Source organism: Lampetra planeri, chromosome 51 (assembly GCF_965212315.1).
Source record: "Lampetra planeri chromosome 51, kcLamPlan1.2.h2, whole genome shotgun sequence".
NCBI lineage: Eukaryota > Metazoa > Chordata > Hyperoartia > Petromyzontiformes > Petromyzontidae > Lampetra > Lampetra planeri.
In genome coordinates this window covers 4358052-4367916 of record NC_136157.1, presented here as the reverse complement: position 1 = coordinate 4367916, position 9865 = coordinate 4358052, and the positions used below count along the sequence as shown (strand labels likewise).

General features: G+C 42.4%; 1 protein-coding gene across 4 annotated transcripts in view; it reads left to right on the top strand.

The window, feature by feature from the left end:
- Window positions 1-386: 386 nt before the first annotated feature.
- Window positions 387-9865, top strand: part of LOC144734529 (sucrase-isomaltase, intestinal-like) — a 332315-nt gene continuing 322836 nt past the window's right edge. For 2 of the 4 annotated variants that reach the window (XM_078616770.1, XM_078616768.1), the window contains exons 1-2: window positions 388-475; window positions 1091-1156. The gene's annotated coding sequence lies outside the window, so the exon portion shown is untranslated. Of the gene's footprint in view, window positions 476-1090; window positions 1157-9865 lie in introns of all 4 variants that reach the window. The other 2 variants (XM_078616769.1, XM_078616767.1) reach the window with 2 other exon arrangements.

Here is a 9865-nt window from a genome sequence, read left to right as displayed (position 1 = left end):
CAAATGATAGCTCAACGAAGTGGTTCATCATGTGGAAGTGTATAGTAGCCAACTACTACAAATGCATGTTTTAAATGTGGAAGGAAACCCGGAGAAAAAAACTATTCGACCACGAGGAGAACATGCAAACTCCACATATACAGGCGTCAGGATTGGGATCGAACCCGCGCCCTCCAGTATATCAGGCGAGACATTTAACATATCGCACCTACCTTCCCCTACTGCCTATCTTCCTGCTTCCATACGCAGTGACCTACCCACCTATTTGCCTAAGTATTCATGGCATGTACAGAGGTGATTGTCAGTTGCTCTTTCCATTGGCTGCTTTGCGATCGTCTGGGTTAAGCATTATGCAAAATCTCTGGGCTTATAATGAACAGCACACACGGGCAAAAAGACAGCCCGGCCAGCAATCTAGTGGCTCCTCACACTTTGCCCCCTTCTCGAGGCGATCAGATTTGCACTCGTCCACACGGTAAGACCTTGCGTTGCTGCAATGCGCAAATATCATTATCGGCAGGCCATTCTGTTCTGCTACAAAGAAGGGCAATTTGAAGGGTCATTGCCTATTATATATAGAAGTGTTTTTCTGTGTTTTCACTTTTAGGGAGCGTTATTGACAAATGTGTTGAATTGTTGTTATTTGTTCTGATAGTGATGTAAAGTATTTATTCAGGACTGCATAACCGAGTCTCAAGACTATTCCACAGAAGGCTGCTGCTACTCACGAAGAAGTGTTTTACATGCGAAATAAAATAAAAAAAACTAAGTCATTGGAGACAACTCCCACGTTTGTTAGTGTACTCATATCGACTACACTATACGAGTATAGATGTTTAGGTGCATGTACACAGTTTACAACCACCGTGTATGCTAATCGGCCTTTTGTGCTCATGTTCAAAGGAACATCGAGTTCCGATTGTCTTCCTTGGCGTGGATCTGATGCACATGCAGTTTCGCACATAAGTAAATCAATTGTGATTTGCCAGAACTGGCAAGAACACAGTTTCTGCTGCGCCGTCTAATTGCCAGTGGGGTATACAGCATTGGTTTAATTGCACGTTTGATTCAATATCTGTTTTCCTTTCAGCTTGTTTTCGTTCTTTATTTTAACCGAAAGACGAGGAGAACTTCCCCTCCCCTTCAAAGGCTGGAGGTGCAGTTTTGTTTGCGAGCTCTTGATTTACCTTTCCTATGATTTTCGCTCCTATCGGTATTTTTTTAATGATAAGCCACTTCGTTGAGCTATCGTTTGTGGTCAGGTCGCTTCTGAAATATAAGTTAATACCTCATTTTGGTTTTACGTGGCAAGATAAAAAAAAATGTTTTAGTTTAATTTGTATTTTTTTTGGTGATTTGCATTCCAATCGTTTTTTTGCATTGTTTTTTTTTACCCACCCCGACTGGACATCTGTAACAAAAAGAGCTTTGCAGCTCATCGGATTTCTCCAGGATAAATAAAGATTATGATTATGATGGGGAGAATGGTGGTGTCTGTGTGTGGACCTAAGCCACCCGTGTAGCACAGACACGGGACTTGCTCACGCAGAGCGCACGTGCGCAGCACACGCACTGCCGTGTGCATCCAGCCGTATATATAATGTATAGGCCTTGCCGTATAGGCCTACGTTATAGTGAAGTGTCGATGATGAATGTGGTTGAGGACTTGTTTTCTCTTTTGTGCTATCTATGCTGGCAAACGTTGCATGAGTATTAAAACTCATCTATTTGTATTTTTCCAGGCAAGCCTCACTGAGCTATTTCGCTCTTTTTCAGAAGCGACCCTGGCACAAATGATAGTTAAACGAAGTGGCTTATTGCGTGGAAATTGACAGAAGCCAAATACTCAAAACTAATGTTTCTAAAGTGTTGGGGGAAAACCCGGAGAACCCGGAGTAAAGTCCACGCGACCACAGGGAGAGAGACGCAAACTCCAAATATACAGGCGTCAGGGTCAGGCTCGAACCGACGACCTACTGTATACCAGGCGAGAAAGTTAACATCTCGGCACCGGGCGGCACTCCTGACATAACCGACACATGAGTATGTGTCTGTTATGTCAGAGTTGTGCAAGTGAGGCAATAACCAGCCATAAACACGCAAGAAGCCTCGTGTTTGCTGCCATCCCAGGTGCCCTGTAGACCGCTGCAGAGTAACACGCTCCCCCAGTCACCGATGGATAGTGGGGTTGAAAGGTCAAGCTCTCCCTGGGATGCGAGGTCGTGCATGACCAACGTACTATTATTAGTAGTAGTACAATAACGAGGGTTTATCTCGGAGTGATAGCTCCACTTGTCCACGGGACACAGCGCAGGCGTTGTTACTGGAGCTGAAGGCTGCAAACAAAAGCCATAATCTTGCATCGCATTAATTATTAACAGCGAGTGCGAGATATTTTTTTTTTGCACCTTCTGACAGTTGGGCCATTAACGGAGGTTGAATTGCAACTCGCACAAGTGTCTGTCCGCGTATTTAATTACGCTCGAGCATCGGCGGCCTAACGCCCACGGCCACCTTATTCTAACTCCTACGGAGGGCTTCTCGTCGCCCCCACTGATGTTCTCCTGCCACCCGTTTTTTTGCTTTGATTATTTTCCCCCCAAAAAATGTATTTAACATTTAAATGTTTTAGTTGTTGTTTTCTCTCTACGTGACCACCCGAAAGAACCAAGAATATGAATACTAATGACTCTCGATTTAAAGCTTTCGTGACTGCAGGGATTCATCTTCTTGGTTCTTTCGGTAAAGTCACGTAGAATGGAAATAACAAAATAATAAAAAATAAAACATAATAAAATAATTCTCACTGTGAGAATAATAAAATAACAAAAATAAAACGTAATAAAATAATTCTCACAGTGAGAATTATTTTATTATGTTTTATTTTTATTATTTTATTATTTCCATTCTACGTGACTTTACCGAAAGAACCAAGAAGACTAATGACTCTATTGTATGTAGGGTATCTGGGCATATATGCCTGAAACATATATTTTTTTTGGGGGGGAGGGGGGGTCGACAATTGTAGAACACCTGTTGGATCAATTTTTTACCCCAACATCTGGAGGGCGGGGGGTCCACTTTCTATGCCTTTTTTTATTCAAGCCTTCTGAAATGCTCTCTTATCATTTTAGTTGATGGACAAACAGATAAACCAAAACTCTGGGCTTTATTAATAGATAATGAAATTAATAAGTGGTTAAATAACTTTGGATTTATTCAAGTGTTGGCAGTCACACTACCTTCACCACGAGAGCATAACTCAATGCAAAGGGTGGTTGCTCACTCATGGGGATCAATAGGTATGATGCATGTCTTCAGCTCAATGCCGAGTTTATGAGGACTCAGTCTACCAGAGTGGCTGTTCTCTTTCCTAGCACTGCTCCACTTTGGAATCCCTTCCCATCATCTCATTTCCCAAGTTGTTAAAAAAAGAACTGTGCTCAATTCAGCCAAACGTGAATGACATCTGTCAAATCTTCAATAGCTTTGTTTGTTACTGGCTGTTTGGCATATTGGGGCATTTGGGCCTGTGCTCAGCAAGCAACCATGATTAAAATATACTTGATGTTCACCGTGTGTATATCTTACACGCACGCTGTCGCATTCTTGCACTCGCATGCATTTATCCAGATTGCGTTGCGAATTCTGAAACTTCATTACACTTTATTACACGCGGTGCAGGATTTACACTCTTGCCAATCATCCGAATCCTGCAATGTGTCGTGTAATTACTTCATTTCCATTTGAATGGAGAAAGCTGTGGTAGAGCCAGTGGAGGGCAATGGTAATGGTGTGTGAGACACATGCTTAGAGACTGCCCTAGAAACCGTTGTGATTCACAAGTACATTACACACATATGCAGCAGTGCAGTGTGGTTGGCATGGGGCATTGGTGCAAAGTACAATAATACTAACCTCTATTTTACATAATGCCTTTCATATTGAAAAATCCCAAAAACGATGTAAATAAACATAAAACTACACTAACAGGTTAAGATGCAATCTAATAATAATATCAATGACTATACTCGAATACAATTAAGAACGATGATGAAACCGAATCATAGTCTAAAAGTAATCCAATCGGACAACATTATATTTTTTTGTTGGTATCTTAAGTTACGGGGAAAGGCTGCAGTATAAATAGGCGAGTTTTAAGACGGTAATTTAAAAAAACTGAAACAGTCTCAGAATCCCTCATGGACCGCGCAAAGAATGAAATAAAGTAACCATTCCGTGCCTGTGCAGTTGCACGGCCTTCACACTCAATAGAAATTCCACCAGCTCACGCATACCTTCATCACATTCATGTCTAGCTCTTCTCCGGTATCCGTGTAGCTCTTTGCAAATGAGGTCAGTTCTTTTATAATGGTTTTGCAAATGTTCTGCGACAGAAATCTAAATATAATTGAAGGAAAATTACGATTCACCATTGGAGTTCGTCTTTGGCACGGGTGTAGTTGCCACATTGAACATTATGCTACACATTTGATGTGAGTTCTGTTGCTGACACTAAAAACTGTCGTTTCATGGCAATTGCATTAAGCTGCACCGTACAAAATAAAATAAAAAGTTGTTTTGTCAGGAACATTGCTCTTTATGTGTGTATATATATATGCACATATATGTGGAAAGCAGTAGTGTAGCGGTTAGCACGCCGCACTACGAACCCGGCGACCCGAGTACGATTCCCGCTCATGGCCAGCACCAGTGATGATTATCTGAACCGGTCCTGGGTCTCCCCTAGGTCGACACAGCCTCAAATTAGTACCGAGTGCAGTGTGTAAACATTGCAACTGGGGAGACAAAGGGGGCCGGGTATGGTGTTGGCCACCCACCCCATCGTGTGCCGTGCCGACCTTCATAGGTGCTTGCTTACAGCACTTGCCCCAACAGCCTGTTAAGGCTATACGGGGGATCTTTGTAGAATACTGTATTTTATCTGTGTGTATGTGTACACATCATCATAATAATGTATGTGTGTACACATAACGGAATGCAAATTCATTATCGTCTGCAGTGAGTCGACTTTAGCACTGGGGAGAAATTCATGGTCAGGTGCGTGGGTGTTGGCTATGTGTCTTGCTGATTTTGATTGGCACTAACTAACAGAACTTGGCCCTATTATCATATGACTATCCTGGGGATATTTTCACTTTTCATTCTTTGTAAAATTAATGTTTTTTTTTTCTTTTTACATATGCCATCCTTTTTATCGCATTAATGATCTTTGGGTTACATTTTCACATGACATCTTAGAACATTAATCATTGAAGACAATTTAATTACTATTAAAAAACAAAGAAACATTCTGAGGAAAAATGTAATCTGATAGAATGTCTGAAACCTACATTATGGGTTTGCAGATACATTTTTCGCTAAAAATATGCTTGCCCATATTCTTACAAGATCTGCAATTTGACCCGTAGCTGCCATCCAGCTGAGCTTTTAAAGGGTTTTTTTTCCCTTCAACCAATTATGGCGTTTATCTGAAATGACAATTTAATTCGTAATTCTTTACCCTGGCATCATCTGTATTTGCAGTTTCATGGCCGATGCCACAGGCCAAACCAGGTCAAAACGGCATCGTTAACCGTTTATTGCAAAACTGCAGTGGTTTTTTTGTTTATGTTATTAACGCAATCACTCATGCGTTTACTCAGTCACAATCAGGACAAATTGTCATTCCACTAAAATTCTCGAGGAAGTCGTGGAAATTCCACACTCGCATGGCTGCAGCCAGATTTTCCATAGAAAGATTGCTCTTTCACTCCTCACCATCCTGCAATGCAGCAATCCATGTAGCCTCTTCACCAGTGGTTCTTAACCTGGAGTGTACGCATTCCCTGGGGGTGCGAGATGCCCTTTCTGGGGGTGCGAAACACGGTCGAATTTTTTTCGACGGTAAATCATCAGAACACAAATCGAGCACGGGCATGTAAGTACAACGACTTTGTTTCATCAAACCTACGTATTAACATTCAATATTTTTTTGTTAACGATTAAGAAACAAAGGGGTGAAGGTTAAGAACCACTGCTCCACACACAAGCTCATTTAATCACTCTGTACTTGTAGCGGTCATACTTTAGTTGGCCAAACTCAGTACGAAATAAATATAAAAAATGCTTCCCTCATTTGTTTGCGTGTGCCTCCTAATATTTAGAATTTATGGAGACAGAGCTTCGTGCCCATCTGAAATTATCAAAATGGCACCGAAAGTCCCTCACTCTCGTCATGCATTATTCATTGGCATGGCACTGGAAAGTATGCTAATTACATTTCACACACAAGTACGTTTATATAGTACGGCAGGTTTCTAATTCATAGTTTGAATTCACAAAATTAAGTTGAACGGAAACTTACAGGATAGGTAAAAAAGTGTGTCGTTCGCAAAAGCTTATCTCATGAGCAGAATAAAAATGTACGCGTACTTTTTTATTTTGGCCAATCAATGCATTTCGGTGGGCAGTGATTATGTTATAAATTGAAGGGTGCTACACGTGATTAATTCCATATAATTACGGTTACAGTATAATTGGGGACACTGTAATGGTTATCACACCGGTTCCATAACCCCGTGCAGCAGTTGAAACGATGTCAAAGTTTAAAAAAAATTAAACCTACTCCCACCTCTGTTAACCCAGCAGTGTTAAATGGTTACACCACAGTTAGTTTAATCAGTAGGTCACGTGGGGTGAGAGAAGAGATGGAATTACGTGGTTCGAGAGGATATGGAGCTGAGCGGATTTACCAATAACTGGTTCCAGCAGTGTTAAGGTCGGGCGTAAAGGATGCTTCTGGGCAGTGGGAGGCAATCGCCCTCCAGCAGCAATGGAGGGCAGAGGATCGACGCTCATAACAACGAGCAGAGCGCCGGGCGGCTAATACACAGCAAGTTGGCACAGTAGGGGGCACAGGTGGTGCATCGGCCAGTCATCTCAGTCAGTCAACCCATGGCACCTGGGTCTGTCCTGTGACCTCTTGCCAGCGCGCTTTCGACACTTCACGTGGCCTTAAAGGGCACATAGCCTGGCACAAGCAGCATGGTGACCTGCACATGAAAACCCTCCCTGAGTTTCGGGTTTACTTGTTCAAGAAGGTCCTGCATTATATATCCAATTTCACTCTTAAAAAGTATTATGGACAAAGTTTTTGCTTGCATATGATTTTATATATTGAGAGGCACTCTCGTTATTTCTGGGTCACCCGAGGTGTCCGAGCGTTTATAGAGTGGTGTGGACGCATCAGCAGCATTTATAGTATCTGTATCAGTCAGGCCAAAGGCCCAGAGGACTTTGAAACCAGTAAACAGATATTATTTGCAGCTACGACATTACATAAGCCTCCAGTGCCCTTGGAAAGACTCCAAAACGAGATGCTGCTATACATTTACACGTGATAAGCCACTTTGTTGAGCTATCATCTGTCGCCAGGTGGCATCTGAAAAATAGTTTTCTAGCTCACTGGGGTTTACCTGGTAAAATAAAAAAAGAAATAGATAATAGTTTAACGGTTGTATGTGTAATATTGTAAATTACGATGTGAGCACCCACCCTAGTTGACCAATCACCACGCGCTGCCACACGATCCCTACTGCCAGCGCGTATCACCACTACATATGTATGCTGAACTTCTTTCACATCTGACATCGCCAACCGTGCTAACCAGAGCCTTGCGAACTGCTCAGCATACTTGGCAAGACGATGTGAAATAATACTCACCGGGGACTGTTCGGCCTGAGAGGGATGTCACCCCGTGCGGTCACGTGATTGGATTGCCAGGGTGACATGTCACCGGGAATCACGAGGAGCGACCGTGTTTTTTTTTTTTGGGCTCGGAATTCCTCCCAAGCCATGGCCGACACGGCCTCTTCCCGAAACACAGCGGAGGAAATCACGTTAAGCGTGCCCCGGGCTATGAGGTGAAGAGAAAAAAAAGGACCCCTCTGAGTTATCTGCACGGTCGTTATTAAACCGAGACACGTTTATGCGTCTGATTAGTGTTCATCATCATTCGTTGTTAATATATGCAAGCGCACACATAAATACGCACTCCAAGCTCGTGTCCTGCGATGTACGCAAAGAGGCACCCTATTTAGTCTAATGGACTCAAGGGGCAAATGAGGTTAATGAACGCCTATTAACACATGTACGTACCTGAACTTTGTAATCAGTTGAGAGAGCCCATTTGGCCAACATATTCCTGCACAAGGGGACACCTGGGCACAAACAAAGGATGTAAAGGCTAAAGGAGCGGCCCTGCAATTTCCTGCACACACGACTGCTGGCAGATGGGGCCTCCGCTGGAGCGATTACCCAAACTTTACCCCACGACGCACGACCTGCCGATCGACTAACTACGGCGTTCCCCTTATATAATGCCGGGTGGACAAAAGCCAAGGGTAATTTAAGAAATTTTCCCCATTGATTCAACAGCTGAGCTGAGGGGGATCCAACCGCCCGACGTATAGGTTGTGTGATTTCGGTGTGCTCACCGTTACATAATGGCAGCGTCCGAAATCTCGCGGAGAATGTATGGAACAAAATATATCGGTGTAGAAAGAAAAAAAAAATGGGAAAAATAAATATGAAGACAAAGTTTCCATACTAATTGTTAATAATCCGCACGTAAAAAATCACACACACACACCCAAAAAAAGATAAAATCCCAAGGTGCAAAACATTTCCCACACATGATGAGCGATGACTCAGGGTACTGATATAACACAAATCCCCCGCGAGGCATCCAGCCACCCACAACTATAAGTCAGTGATTATTACATTTCGGATTACTTGTAATTGTTCTCTGTACGAATATCATAAAGATATTCACTATTTGCCTGTAAGTCATTTGATTCACGTGTAAGGGCTAGCACAGCGTTTTGTCTCTCACACCGGACCAGGCAAACAATTGAAGGCAGGCTTGAACCAGGGGAGGCCTGATAGAGTTCCAGATATGACTCGACCCACCAGTGATGTGAATGGCTGGGCATTTAACCTGTGTTGGTGGGATTTCAGCGTAATGTGCGAACATTTATACCGCATTTGTATACTTCATTTTTACAGTATTGTCCATATGTATATACACATTGATTCAAGTTGAGTTCAAGATTTTTTTTCAGATATCAGTTATTTAGGCGAAAGTTAAGATTTGACTTCAAATATTTATAGTTTATATGAAAATTTTTACATTTTTCGATTTTCAGAATTAGCAAAAGTGACGTCACGAGTCATAACTATTACGTCGTGTGGCAGCACTATTAGCGGGGCAATCACGAAAGTGATACCGTATCAGTGATGTCATTAATTGCATTTTCAAATCAATCCCAACCAATTTCGAATCGTCTAAAATTTACACCGAGACCCGATTTAAAACAAATTCTGTCATCGTCAAAAAATTCGGGAGCTCATCCCCGACGTGGACATATGCATTTTTGAACACTCCATATGCATGAACACGTGTTATGTACAACACTTAATGTCAATGATATCTCAATACCAACGAAGCATTAGAAACGAGCAAACGTCGTTATGGATTCATGGGAAATTTTGAATTGCTTCCACGGCCGCCTAAAAAGCTAGAGGTGCAACCACAAACACAGCAGGCCCATGGGCTGGATCAATGTGAAAGCGCTCCACCAGGTGAGACCTGGTTTGCTTTCCTGCTGTGTAATTAGCTCACATGTGCCAGGAGCTGTATGTATGCATAAGATAGTCTTCTCATTTAATAAACATGCTCTCTTTATAACATGTTTTTTTTTCAGGCCCAGCTTGGCCTAGATTTCAACAGTGTTGGTTTTGACCTAACATATTTAACTTCTAACATTTGTCTGATTGTGCTCACCGGTTGGCTCAATTATGA